Consider the following 15,815-nt stretch of genomic DNA (forward strand, 5'->3'; position numbering starts at 1 on the left):
ATTGACACGATAAAATGGTGTCTCAAAGGATATACGGCGATCCAACCATTTATGACTGTTACTATATTGCTCAGTCGGGTCATGGATTAGAGGGATTTCGCGGTAATGAATACATGTATGGCTTAGGTCCTGCAGGCGTTTTTAGAGGTCTTTTTAGAAGAGTCATACCCTTTTCAGAAAAGGCCTAGAGTTCGTAAAACTGCACGTGAAGACGGCCGTCAGAAACATTGCTAACTATGCCCTTACATCCCTCTCAACAACCGTAATGAATAGATTAAACACGTGACCCCAGGATGGATCTGGTATCGTTTACATCGCTGAGAAACAGAAAAAAAGAAAAAGGCGTACTCTGCCTATTCTTATGAATAAAATTACATCCGGAAGGCGCTCCCGTCAAAAAAGAGTAAGACGCTCTGTTGAAGACATCTTCTAAGCAATAATCATGGCTTTCGTACACGATGCTTCTGTAGAGTGCGCAAAATCTGAACTGGATATTTTTGACATACCCCCCATGCAAACAAGTATCGAGAAATCTTTTGTAGAAGTTCAACCTATTGCAGCTCTGTTGGACAATGCACCAAGTGAATATTATTATGATTTGAACAACACTCTGCTCTACATTAGCTTTTATGTCGTCAAACAAGATAATTCTGCTACTGCAGATGGAGCCCGTGTAGCGTTCATAAATGACCCTTTAGCGACTCTTATCAGGTTGATATTACTCTGGGAGATCAGCTCATTTCGCAGTCTGACAATCTCTACAGCTATAGAGCCGACATTAAATTACAACTCAATAAATAACAATACCTCAAATACAGATACCATCATATAAATTCGGGACTAAAGCAACCCGTAGGCATGTGGGTACTACCCCGCTCCCAAACAACAGTAAACCACCAGAATATGGAGCATATCATCAAGAAAAGAAATTAGCTTACGATCATAAGTGTATGTAAAGCTCGATATTAGACCCATTACGGTTTAGACTCACCATAAAGTTGTCAAGATCAAAGACAGATCCCTGCCAAATTATGGAAGGTCACGGACTTAAGAACTAGGAGAAATCTCCAGGGATCGGAGATATTACTGATTATTAGACATTACCTAGACCCATGTTTTTTGTCGTATCTGTAGCAACTTTACATCTTGGCACCTGTGGCCTAGTTTGAATACCTCTGTTTGTACATGAATGATCTAATGATTGTTGTTTTTACTTATTTGTCTAATTAAAGAATACATACAATTTTATTCTAAAAAAACCCCTCCTCTTGTGTAGTGGTGTATATGCTCCATATTCTGGTGGTTTACTGTTGTTTGGGAGCTCCGCAGGGTTGTACCCACATGCATTGCTTTAGTCCAGAATTTATATGATGGTATCTGTATTTGAGATATTGTTATTTATTCATTTCTGTGTTTTCACAGCCTCCATCTCAAATCAGATGGATTTCTGCGAATGCGAAAAAGTGTGACGTACAAAATTCAACAGCGTGTTTGATGAGGGTCTGCGTGTCCCCTGTGATCGGCAGTCTGGAGATGAGGTTGAACTTACTAAGAAGTATAAAGAGCTGCTCAGCAAACGAACCTGCCTTTGGTGGAACAAGGCATTTCTACAAAAATATGTGTCATGTGGATTAATCCCACGTGGATTGAGAATTCAAGTTTTCCCATCCTTCCCTGTTAAGAATGATGACTTCATTAAAGCATGGGAAGGGGCAGCTTCTCAGTGTTCCAAAACCTTTCTGGAGCTATTAATTAAATCTAATGAGAGCTTTTTAAGTGAAATTGATAATGAGCTCAAAGCTATTGAAGAGAATGTCAATAGACAGCTTACCGCTGAAAAAGTGGCCAAGCTTACAAATGATATTGATGTAGAACAATTAAAGAATGAAAAATAAATAGTCGGAAAGAAGACAAAAAAATATCAACGGGACCAATTGGATCTTCAAAATTATCAGGCCCATAGATAGAGGAAGAATTAAACTGGCCATAGATCATTTACAAGGGCACGCTCCACCTTTGTATCCTCTGTCATCAGTGGAAGAAAGAAGTCAGGGACCCGAGAACTACAAAACATTATGGGAGAGAAGGGAACAGCTGGGAATGAATAAATCGTATCGGTGGGGGGGGAATAAAAAATGCAAGATACCTACCTCTTCACCCGTTGATAAAAGGGCTAAAACTAAGACTTTAGAGGTGATTAATCTGTCTTTTCACTCCATATCCGATACACAGAAAGAACTGTTGAGGTTAGGATTATTATTTGACCCTTCTAATAATTTTGATTTCTTTGTAGCGCTAAAGGATCTTCATCTATTCTCCCGTAAATTGGTTCTGCACAAACTTCATTCCAAATTTTCTTCTGGACAGGAATCTGGTGGCATTACAGAACAAGAAGCAATTGAGGTATTGGAGGAATTGGAAAAAGAATCTAATTTGGAAATTAGGTACCTCTCCGACGCCCACTTTTTCTAGATCAACCACCTTTCCCTCCTTATCATTATGCTCACAGGTGGACATTTTTACTAAATTAGTGACGGAAGATCTTAAGATTGTCAAGAATAGAAAAGATTTGGGATACTTACGATATCACAGCGCCAGGCATTAAAAGAGCTCAAACAGATTGATGACATTGTCATCAAACCCGCCAATAAGGGGGGGAATGTGGTGATCTGGCCGGTGGAGATGTACGAGAGGAAAGCCATGAGACAGTTGAGGGATGGGAAAACACACTCAATTAACTAATAATCCCTTGATCCCTTATAAGAATGAGTTGGTACTGCTTTTAGAAATAGCATGAGAGAGGTATTATTCCCAAGAAAGTCCTAGATGGCTTGGTTGAAAAGTGCCCTGTTATTCCAACGCTTTATCTTCTGCCCAAGGTCCATAAGGATTCCATATGTCCACCAGGGCGTCCGATTGTCTCTGGCATAGGAGGGCTCTGTGATCCTATTTGTAAATTCACTGACCATTACTTGCGACCACAGCTTGAGACGTTGCCCTCCTATGTGAGGGACACTACGGACGTCTTGCGGCGACTGGATGGTCTGTCCCTTGACTCTGGTACACTCTTGGTAGTAGCGGATGTTGAGTCCTTGTATACAAGTATTCATCATAAGGATGGCCTTGAGGTGGCTCGTTTTAACCTGGAAAATAGCAATTTGGATGCTGATATCAGGGAACTGATACTGGACCTATTGGGTTTTATTCTCACACATAACTTTTTCACATTTAAGGATTCTTCTTACAGAGGTGTGGCACCGCAATGGGAGCGGCGTGTGCCATCCTATGCTAACCTCTTTCTTGGTTACTGGAAGAGGGGTTTGCTGATGGATGGCGCACATGCCGTTCCCCAGATCCTTGGATGGTATAGTTTTATAGACGATATACTATTCATTTGGCAGGGATCTGTCATTGATCTTGACAACTTTATGGTGAGTCTAAACCGTAATTGGTCCAATATCAAGCTTAAATATACTTATGATCGTAAGCTGATTTCTATTCTTGATGTTGAGCTCAGGGTACAAGATGATGGTATGATATATACGGACATGTACCGTAAAAAAAAAAAGAAAAAAAAAAATCGGTCAATTCACTCCTCCATGCCTCATCTTCACATCTGAGCTCCACTATCAATGCCATCCCTACAGGCCAATTTCTTAGGGCACGGAGAATTTGTACCTCAGATGCGTTATTTGAGGGACAGGCCAGGGACCTTCGGCAGGTTTAGGGATAGGGGTTATAGTAACAGGTGCATCAAAAGAGGGTACCTGAGGGCTAAAAATAAGAAAAGAACTGATCTTTTGGCCTCAAGGAAAAGCAAAAAGTCGAATGAAATTGTGGGAACACGTTTTATATCTACATATAATCAACAATGGGAGACAATGAGAATCATCCTTAAAAGACACTGGCCAATTTTGATGACGGATCCTATTCTCTGTAAATATCTGTCCCCCTCCCCACTGATGACAGCACGAAGGGGGCAAAACCTCAAATATATGCTAGTTTCAAGCCATTATGTCCCTAAATCTCAATTTTTATTTAACAGTAAGGAGAGAAGAAAGGGATTTTTCCCATGTGGCAGGTGTCTCGGATATAAAAACCATACTGGATCCACGTCCTTCACATCATCGGACTGCCTCAAAACATTTGAGATTAGGGATTACATTTCCTGCACCTCCAAATATGTGGTGTACTACGCTATGTACAGTTGTAATCTAATTTACGTTGGATTGACAACTCGAGAATTACGTGTTAGAACCCGTGAGCATGTCAGGGACATTGAGGCCGCCCGTGATGTGGACGACGTGGATTCTTTAAAGACAATTCCAAGGCACTTTAAGCTTAAACATAAATGTAATTCTGGAGACATAAAAATCAAGGGTATTGATTGTGTCCATATGGGGATAAGGGGCGGTGATGGTACACGCATTCTGACGCAAAAAGAGCGTCGTTGGATCTCGACCCTAGATACATTAGTCCCAGCAGCAGTTTCGCGTCCTTCCTGTAGTTCGGGGCCTCGTCTTTAGACTGCTGATCACCGGTTTTTATTATTTGTTTTTAAACATTGTTGTCTCTTTTTGTCTAGTTATATAAGCACTGAAATTCAACTCTCTACATTCTTCATCGAGAAGGACTTTATTGTCTATGGTGGAATTATGAATTATGCTCTGGAGACGGTTCCTATATATATATATATATATATATATATTTCTTCTACCCCCTTCCCTGTATTATTATTTATTATTTTTTTTCTCCTTTTTTGATTATTTTTTCACTATAATATGGCTCAATGATATACGATGTTATTTATGTATTTATACATTTGTATCTCTGTTTCAGACTGGCACTGATAATATATTGTATGTGGCGTATACACACTATTTCTGTGTGCTAAATCTGCATAGTAGATTGTAATAGGTCATTTTTCATGCACTTGCACTTTATCAGCATCTTTTCACTTATATAGTGTGACACATACTTACAGTGGGGCAAAAAAGTATTTAGTCAGTCAGCAATAGTGCAAGTTCCACCACTTAAAAAGATGAGAGGCGTCTGTAATTTACATCATAGGTAGACCTCAACTATGGGAGACAAACTGAGAAATAAAAATCCAGAAAATCACATTGTCTGTTTTTTTTATCATTTTATTTGCATATTCTGGTGGAAAATAAGTATTTGGTGAGAAACAAAATTTCATCTCAATACTTTGTAATACATCCATTGTTGGCAATGACAGAGGTCAAACGTTTTCTGTAAATCTTCACAAGGTTGCCACACACTGTTGTTGGTATGTTGGCCCATTCCTCCATGCAGATCTCCTCTAGAGCAGTGATGTTTTTGGCTTTTCGCTTGGCAACACGGACTTTCAACTCCCTCCAAAGGTTTTCTATAGGGTTGAGATCTGGAGACTGGCTAGGCCACTCCAGGACCTTGAAATGCTTCTTACGAAGCCACTCCTTCGTTGCCCTGGCAGTGTGCTTTGGATCATTGTCATGTTGAAAGACCCAGCCACGTTTCATCTTCAATGCCCTTGCTGATGGAAGGAGGTTTGCACTCAAAATCTCACGATACATGGCCCCATTCATTCTTTCATGTACCCGGATCAGTCGTCCTGGCCCCTTTGCAGAGAAACAGCCCCAAAGCATGATGTTTCCACCACCATGCTTTACAGTAGTGTTGTGAATTTGGATTCGGGGCTCCCCCGGTGGCTACTGGTGGAATTGAACTGGTGTCTTCATCTTCTCTGTTCACCTGTTCCCATCAAGATGTGGGAGTCGCTATATAACCTTGCTTCTCTGTTAGTTGCTTGCCGGTCAACAATGTTATCAGAAGCCTCTCTGTGCTTGTTCCTGCTCCTAGACAACTACTAGATAAGTTGGACTCTTGTCCATGTTTGTTTTTGCATTTTGTTCCAGTTCACAGCTGTAGTTTCGTTACTGTGTCTGGAAAGCTCTTGTGAACAGGAATTGCCACTCTGGTGTTATGAGTTAATGCCAGAGTCTTAAAGTAATTCCTGGATGGCGTTTTGATAGGGTTTTCAGCTGACCATGAAAGTGTCCTTTCTGTCTTCTGCTATGTAGTAAGTGGACCTCAAATTTGCTAAACCTATTTTCATACTACGTTTGTTATTTCATCTTGATTCACCGCCAATACATGTGGGGGGCCTCTGTCTCCTTTCGGGGTATTTCTCTAGAGGTGAGCTAGGACTAATATTTTCCTCTGCTAGCTTTATTTAGTCCTCCGGCTGGTGCTGGGCATCTAGAATCAACGTAGGCATGCTACCCGGCCACTGCTAGTTGTGCGTTAGGTTTAGTTCATGGTCAGCTCAGTTCCCATCTTCCAAGAGCTAGTTTCTATATATGCTGAGGCTATGTTCTCTTGCCATTGAGATCATGACAGTTTGACCGGCCCACTAAAGGGTTAAAATCCTTGGCTGAGAAAGGAGAGTAATAAGAAGTCTGCTGAGTTTTTTTTTTTTCTTTGAATGGCTCTGTGTCCACCTGTTTGTAATGGATCTTCAGAGTGTAACTGCAGGTTTGAATAATCTCGCCACGAAGGTACAAAATTTGCAAGACTTTGTTTGTCATGCACCTGTATCTGAGCCGAGAATTCCTTTGCCGGAATTTTTCTCGGGGAATAGATCTGGGTTTCAGAATTTTCGAAATAATTGCTAATTATTTTTGTCCCTGAAATTTCGCTCTGCCGGAGACCCTGCACAGCAGGTCAGGATTGTGATTTCCTTGCTCCGGGGCGACCCTCAAGACTGGGCTTTTTCATTGACACCAGGGGATCCTGCGTTGCTCAATGTGGATGCGTTTTTTCTGGCCTTGGGGTTGCTTTATGACGAACCTCATTTGGAGCTTCAGGCAGAAAAAACTTTGATGTCCCTATCTCAGGGGCAAGATGAAGCGGAAATTTACTGCCAAAGATTCCGTAAATGGTCTGTGCTTACTCAGTGGAATGAGTGCGCCCTGGCGGCGACTTTCAGAGAGGGTCTCTCTGATGCCATTAAGGATGTTATGGTGGGGTTCCCTGTGCCTGCGGGTCTGAATGAGTCCATGACAATGGCTATTCAGATCGATAGGCGTTTGCGGGAGCGCAAACCAGTGCACCATCTGGCGGTGTCCACTGAGAAATCGCCAGAGAGTATGCAGTGTGATAGAATTCTGTCCCGAAGCGAGCGGCAGAATTTTAGACGGAAAAATGGGTTGTGTTTCTATTGTGGTGATTCTACTCATGTTATATCAGCATGCTCTAAGCGCACTAAAAAGCTTGGTAAATCTGTTTCCATTTGCACCTTACCGTCTAAATTTATTCTATCTGTGACCCTGATTTGCTCTTTGTCATCTATTACCACGGACGCCTATGTCGACTCTGGCGCCGCTTTGAGTCTTATGGATTGGTCCTTTGCCAAACGCTGTGGGTATGATTTAGAGCCTTTGGAGACTCCTATTCCTCTGAAGGGGATTGACTCCACCCCATTGGCTAATAATAAACCACAATACTGGACACAAGTAACTATGCGTGTTAATCCGGATCACCAGGAGGTTATTCGCTTTCTGGTGCTGTATAGTCTACATGATGATTTGGTGCTAGGATTGCCTTGGCTGCAATCTCACAACCCAGTCCTCGACTGGAGAGCTATGTCTGTGTTGAGCTGGGGATGTAAGGGGGCTCATGGGGATGTACCTGTGGTTTCCATTTCATCATCTATTCCCTCTGAAATTCCTGAGTTCCTGTCTGACTATCGTGACGTCTTTGAAGAATCCAAGCTTGGTTCGTTACCTCCGCACCGAGAGTGCGATTGTGCCATAGATTTAATCCCGGGTAGTAAATACCCAAAGGGTCGTTTATTTAATCTGTCTGTGCCTGAACATGCTGCTATGCGAGAATATATAAAGGAGTCCTTGGAAAAGGGACATATTCGTCCATCGTCATCTCCCTTAGGAGCCGGTTTTTTCTTTGTGTCAAAAAAAGACGGCTCTTTGAGACCATGTATCGATTATCGGCTTTTGAATAAAATCACTGTTAAATATCAATACCCATTGCCGTTGCTGACTGATTTGTTTGCTCGCATAAAGGGGGCCAAGTGGTTCTCTAAGATTGACCTTCGTGGGGCGTATCATTTGGTGCGAATCAGGCAGGGGGATGAGTGGAAAACCGCATTTAATACGCCCGAGGGCCACTTTGAGTATTTAGTGATGCCTTTTGGTCTTTCAAATGCTCCGTCAGTTTTCCAGTCCTTTATGCATGATATTTTTCGCGATTATTTGGATAAATTTATGATTGTGTATCTGGATGATATTCTGATTTTTTCGGATGACTGGGACTCTCATGTCCAGCAAGTCAGGAGGGTTTTTCAGGTTTTGCGGTCTAATTCTTTGTGTGTGAAGGGTTCTAAGTGTGTTTTTGGGGTACAGAGGATTTCCTTTTTGGGATATATTTTTTCTCCCTCTTCCATTGAAATGGATCCTGTCAAGGTTCAAGCTATTTGTGATTGGACGCAGCCCTCTTCTCTTAAGAGTCTTCAGAAATTTTTGGGCTTTGCTAACTTTTATCGTCGATTTATTGCTGGTTTTTCGGATATTGCTAAACCATTGACCGATTTGACTAAGAAGGGTGCTGATGTTGCTGATTGGTCCCCTGATGCTGTGGAGGCCTTTCGGGAGCTTAAGCGCCGTTTTTCCTCTGCCCCTGTGTTGCGTCAGCCTGATGTTGCTCTACCTTTTCAGGTTGAGGTCGACGCTTCTGAGATCGGAGCTGGGGCAGTGTTGTCGCAGCAAAGTTCTGACTGCTCCGTGATGAGGCCTTGTGCCTTCTTTTCCCGTAAATTTTCGCCCGCTGAGCGGAATTATGATGTTGGGAATCGGGAGCTTTTGGCCATGAAGTGGGCTTTTGAGGAGTGGCGCCATTGGCTTGAGGGGGCCAGACATCAGGTGGTGGTATTGACTGACCACAAAAATTTGATTTATCTTGAGACCGCCAGGCGCCTGAATCCTAGACAGGCGCGCTGGTCATTATTTTTCTCTCGGTTTAATTTTGTGGTGTCATACCTACCGGGTTCTAAGAATGTTAAGGCGGATGCCCTTTCTAGGAGTTTTGAGCCTGACTCGCCTGGTAACTCTGAGCCCACAGGTATCCTTAAGGATGGAGTGGTATTGTCAGCCGTTTCTCCAGACCTGCGGCGGGCCTTGCAGGAGTTTCAGGCGGATAGACCTGATCGTTGCCCACCTGATAAACTGTTTGTTCCTGATGATTGGACCAGTAGAGTCATCTCTGAGGTTCATTCTTCTGCGTTGGCAGGTCATCCTGGCATTTTTGGTACCAGGGATTTGGTGGCAAGGTCCTTCTGGTGGCCTTCCCTGTCACGAGATGTGCGAGGCTTTGTGCAGTCTTGTGACGTTTGTGCTCGGGCCAAGCCTTGTTGTTCTCGGGCTAGTGGATTATTGTTGCCCTTGCCTATTCCTAAGAGGCCTTGGACGCACATCTCGATGGATTTTATTTCAGATCTGCCTGTTTCTCAGAAGATGTCTGTCATCTGGGTGGTGTGTGACCGTTTCTCTAAGATGGTCCATTTGGTTCCTCTGCCCAAGTTGCCTACTTCTTCCGAGTTGGTTCCTCTGTTTTTTCAAAATGTTGTTCGTTTGCATGGTATTCCTGAGAATATCATTTCTGACAGAGGGACCCAATTCGTGTCTAGATTTTGGCGGGCATTCTGTGCTAGGATGGGCATAGATTTATCTTTTTCGTCCGCTTTCCATCCTCAGACGAATGGCCAGACCGAGCGGACTAATCAGACCCTGGAGACATATCTGAGGTGTTTTGTGTCTGCTGACCAGGATGATTGGGTTGCTTTTTTGCCATTGGCGGAGTTCGCTCTCAATAATCGGGCCAGCTCTGCCACTTTGGTGTCCCCGTTTTTCTGTAATTCGGGGTTTCATCCTCGATTTTCCTCTGGTCAGGTGGAATCTTCGGATTGTCCTGGAGTGGATGCTGTGGTGGAGAGATTGCATCAGATCTGGGGGAAGGTGGTGGACAATTTGAGGTTGTCCCAGGAGAAGACTCAGCTTTTTGCCAACCGCCACCGTCGTGTTGGTCCTCGGCTTTGTGTTGGGGATTTGGTGTGGTTGTCTTCTCGTTTTGTCCCTATGAGGGTCTCTTCTCCTAAGTTTAAGCCTCGGTTCATCGGCCCGTATAAGATATTGGAGATTCTTAACCCTGTTTCCTTCCGTTTGGACCTCCCTGCATCCTTTTCTATTCATAACGTTTTTCATCGGTCATTATTGCGCAGGTATGAGGTACCGGTTGTGCCTTCCGTTGAGCCTCCTGCTCCGGTGTTGGTTGAGGGTGAGTTGGAGTACGTTGTGGAGAAAATCTTAGACTCCCGTGTTTCCAGACGGAGACTCCAGTATCTGGTCAAGTGGAAGGGATACGGCCAGGAGGATAATTCTTGGGTGAATGCATCTGATGTTCATGCCTCTGATCTGGTTCGTGCCTTTCATAGGGCCCATCCTGATCGCCCTGGTGGTTCTAGTGAGGGTTCGGTGCCCCCTCCTTGAGGGGGGGGTACTGTTGTGAATTTGGATTCGGGGCTCCCCCGGTGGCTACTGGTGGAATTGAACTGGTGTCTTCATCTTCTCTGTTCACCTGTTCCCATCAAGATGTGGGAGTCGCTATATAACCTTGCTTCTCTGTTAGTTGCTTGCCGGTCAACAATGTTATCAGAAGCCTCTCTGTGCTTGTTCCTGCTCCTAGACAACTACTAGATAAGTTGGACTCTTGTCCATGTTTGTTTTTGCATTTTGTTCCAGTTCACAGCTGTAGTTTCGTTACTGTGTCTGGAAAGCTCTTGTGAACAGGAATTGCCACTCTGGTGTTATGAGTTAATGCCAGAGTCTTAAAGTAATTCCTGGATGGCGTTTTGATAGGGTTTTCAGCTGACCATGAAAGTGTCCTTTCTGTCTTCTGCTATGTAGTAAGTGGACCTCAAATTTGCTAAACCTATTTTCATACTACGTTTGTTATTTCATCTTGATTCACCGCCAATACATGTGGGGGGCCTCTGTCTCCTTTCGGGGTATTTCTCTAGAGGTGAGCTAGGACTAATATTTTCCTCTGCTAGCTTTATTTAGTCCTCCGGCTGGTGCTGGGCATCTAGAATCAACGTAGGCATGCTACCCGGCCACTGCTAGTTGTGCGTTAGGTTTAGTTCATGGTCAGCTCAGTTCCCATCTTCCAAGAGCTAGTTTCTATATATGCTGAGGCTATGTTCTCTTGCCATTGAGATCATGACACAGTAGGTATGGTGTTTGATGGATGCAACTCAGTATTCTTTTTCCTCCAAACACGACAAGTTGTGTTTCTACCAAACAGTTCCAGTTCGGTTTCATCAGACCATAGGACATTCTCCCAAAACTCCTCTGGATCATCCAAATGCTCTCTACCAAACTTCAGACGGGCCCGGACATGTACTGGCTTAAGCAGTGGGACACGTCTGGCACTGCAGGATCTGAGTCCATGGTGGCGTAGTGTGTTACTTATGGTAGGCCTTGTTACATTGGTCCCAGCTCTCTGCAGTTCATTCACTAGGTCCCCCCGCGTGGTTCTGGGATTTTTGCTCACCGTTCTTGTGATCATTCTGACCCCACGGGGTGGGATTTTGCGTGGAGCCCCAGATCGAGGGAGATTATCAGTGGTCTTGAATGTCTTCCATTTTCTAATTATTGCTCCCACTGTTGATTTCTTCACTCCAAGCTGGTTGGCTATTGCAGATTCAGTCTTCCCAGCCTGGTGCAGGGCTACAATTTTGTTTCTGGTGTCCTTTGACAGCTCTTTGGTCTTCACCATAGTGGAGTTTGGAGTCAGACTGTTTGAGGGTGTGCACAGGTGTCTTTTTATACTGATAACAAGTTTAAACAGGTGCCATTACTACAGGTAATGAGTGGAGGACAGAGGAGCCTCTTAAAGAAGAAGTTACAGGTCTGTGAGAGCCAGAAATCTTGATTGTTTCTGACCAAATACTTATTTTCCACCAGAATATGCAAATAAAATGATAAAAAAAACAGACAATGTGATTTTCTGGATTTTTTTTTCTCAGTTTGTCTCCCATAGTTGAGGTCTACCTATGATGTAAATTACAGACGCCTCTCATCTTTTTAAGTGGTGGAACTTGCACTATTGCTGACTGACTAAATACTTTTTTGCCCCACTGTACTTCCGAGGAGGGGTTAAATTTGCACTGATATGTTTAGTGGTGATCTGGTTGCCTATTAAAATCATGGCGCCAGATACTGAATGATCCATTCTTGTGGCTTGTGCGCATTTCTCCAGCACGGATGTTGCCGCGACATCACTTCCGGCATTTTCTTGTGACGTTTGCGGCTCAGTGACGTCATCGGGGACTTCCCCGTGAGCCGCGGCGCCATTTTGACGCCGGGTTTGATGTAACACACAGTGTCCGTCTGACCGACCACATGCGCCCAATCACAGAGGACCATGGACTATTTAAAGACTATGGGGATAGCTTATGCCATCCTGACCCCCAGAGGAAGCCATTGCGAAACGCACGTCAGGGCGCATGGCTGCTGATGGACACTAACATGGGTAAGACTATTTAGAGTATTACCTGGCCCCTAGTGCTGTAGGTAGGGAGTTCTTTATGGAAGGTCACTGACCGAAGAACTAGGAGAAATCTCCAGGGTTTATAGTATTATCTCCCTCCACTTTGGAATTGGTCATCTCTATATATAGGTTTTATGCACTAGGCTCTTTAAGTGGATCTAATATTGCGATCGGGGATATTACTGATTATTCGACATTACCTAGACCCATGTTTTTTGTCTTTTCTGTAACAACTTTACATCTTGGCACCTGTGGCCTAATTTGAATAACTCTGTTTATTCATGTACAATCTAATGATTGTTGTTTTTCTTATTTATCTGATTAAAGAATACAATTTTATTCTAAAAACCTCCTCTTGTGTAGTGGTGTATATGCTCCATATTCTGGTGATTAAATTACAACTCGCGGACATTATTGTCCCAATTCACTGCGGGCCATCACAATGTTCGTATCCTGGATGGTACAAATGCTGGATTCAACGAGAAAGCCCTCGCAGTTGCGCTCTCTAAACCTGTTGATCTTTTAGGACCGATTTTTGGTGATCTATTTAATCAACCAAAGCTTAAATTGAACGGCATTGACCTGAAGATCAAGTTGACGCGAAATAAGGACACTTTCTGCCTGATGTCGGCTGAAGCTGAACCGCTTATAGTGCAAATTTTACAAGCCTTTCTCTATGTAAAGAGAGTACAAGTTTCGCCGGCAGGACGGATAGGCCATAGCCAGGCCGCTAAATGCCGCAGCAAAATACGCTGTTGACAGGGTATGCATGAAACTGTACAGCATTCCTGCAGGGACACGAATCTCCACCTATGAGAACTTTTGTTTAGGCGCTCTTCTTCATTATATTGGATTTTGAAGATAATGAAGCGCTCAGCGGCACGTATAATAAAAACCCGTTGTACTTTCATCATTATAACGTGAATAATGCGGCTTTATTTTTGGATGGACAACAGATACCATTCCAGCCGTATCAACCCAATTTCACTATTGATCTAGCAGTTAGAGAGTATATGGCCCTCGCCCATATATCTGGTAAACAGAAGTCTAATTGCGCTCTAGCGATCGAGAATTTATGGATGGATTCACATTCTTTGCATTTATCAGCTGATCCAGAACCTGGAGGTCACTTCTCTCTCATTAAACAGGTAACCTGCGTGCCGAAGTACGGCTTGCTCTGCCTACGCCACACACTGTAAATATATGGTGGTGAATGCCCTGAACTCATCTATGCTAGAAATTAATAACCGGCGTGAAGTCTGGTATGATTTCTACTGATGGATTCCCTGCACATTACAAGACGGATGAAGGTGGATTACTATACAGAACGAATATGTTCTGGGGTGTTTCTGTCCCACGGCATATATAGTGAATGCCGACACCTCAAATAGTGGAAAACATTGGAGACTGATTTTACTATGCGATGATAAGAAGGCCATATTTGTTGATAGTTATGGTTTGTCCCCGGACAACGTACTTTTTCCTGATGAGTTTGTAAAGTTCTTAAAAGAGAAATTTAATTATACCGCTATCAAGATAAGCAACTCCAGGAAACAACTGAGACAATAACCACCACCCTATGAATAGCGTCCTTCACTGAACTGAAAACATGCCACATGGCTCCATTTACTTCTTAAAAATTAAAATTAGATGTGTTTGTAGTAAAGTGGGATCCCACAAACATGACAGCTGAGGCTATAGACTCTAAAACGTAATTAGCCACAGTACACATGCGACACATGGCTCAATTTACTCCTGTTTATTTAGGTCTCTACAGTAGACTACAGGTGACACCGACCTCAGCAGCTCGAACACTAATGGCTCCATAAAAGGTTTATATTCAAGTGTAACCAAACGGAGCTATAACGTGCAATCTATAGGATTGTAATATTATTAGCAATGAGTGTTCAGTGATAATGGATTTGATTTATTTGTGGTGTATTGTGGAGTTCAAGAAATGTGATGTAACTGATTGAATTTAAATGAGATGGAGATTTTTTTTTATTTTTTTTTACAAGGGTAAAGGAGAAAATGGCCTACAAAAGATGTGCAATTTCTCCCGAGTATGCCAATACCCCATATGTGGGGGAAAACCACTGGGCACACGGCAGGGCTCGGGAGGGAAGGAGCACCTTTTGAACACAAAATTGGAATTGAGAGCGGACACCATGTCGCATTTGGAGAGCCCCTGATGTGCCTAAAAATTGGAAAACCCCCACAAGTGAACCCATTTTGGAAACTAGACCCTTATTTAAGGAACTTATCTAGCTGTGTGGTGAGCACTTTGAACCCCCAGATGCTTCACAAAGTTTATAACGTAAAGGCGTGAAAATAAAAATAATTTTTCCCAAAAAAATTATCTTGATTTTTATTTTCACAAGGGTAAAGGAGAAAATGGACCACTAAAGTTGTTGTGCAATTTCTCCTGAGTACACCGATACCCCATATGTGGGGGAAAACCACTCGCTGGGCGCATGGCAGGGCTCGGAATGGAAAGTTACATTTTAGATTGCAGACTTTGATGGAATGGTCTGCGGGCATCATGTCACGTTTGGAGAGCCCCTGATGGTGTGCCTAAACAGTGGAAATCTCCCGCAAGTGACCACATTTTGGAAACTAGACCCCTGAAGGATCTAGAGGCATAGTATTATAGTAATGATAATGATGCTTTTGGTTTTACAGGTGTGTGAATTTATAATGTTGGGATATTTGTGAGTTGAGTGGAGTACATCAGATTATAAAAGTGTGTTGCCTCAGGGTAAAAACAAGTTTTATTAATTTTGTTGGCAAGTGATACGCTATGAAGCAATTCTTAATGCAAAAGCCAGGTTTCTCAGGGCAATTTTCACAATAGTAAATTATGTCCTTTTGGATTCACCTCTTGGTGCACTCTCTGCACCGTTTTTGTAATCCTCCTTTCCTCACTGTTTGGGGAACCTCTCCTGAGAAATGTTTACTTGGGACAATAGGGGCACTATCAGTTTCAGAAGTACCGGGACCCTCCCCTCACTGAGTGCCAAATATAAGGGCCTTGATGACTTCCTCCTGAAACTGAAGGAAGGTCCCTGTATTGTCTGCAAATCGGAACAGCACAAAAGCATTGTACAATGTGCACAGCCAATTTTTTGCACCATACTTTGGCTTTTCGCATGGCACTGTATGGTTGGAGGACCTGATCTGAAAAATACCCCCCC

This window comes from Ranitomeya variabilis, chromosome 2 (assembly GCF_051348905.1).
Source record: "Ranitomeya variabilis isolate aRanVar5 chromosome 2, aRanVar5.hap1, whole genome shotgun sequence".
Lineage (NCBI taxonomy): Eukaryota > Metazoa > Chordata > Amphibia > Anura > Dendrobatidae > Ranitomeya > Ranitomeya variabilis.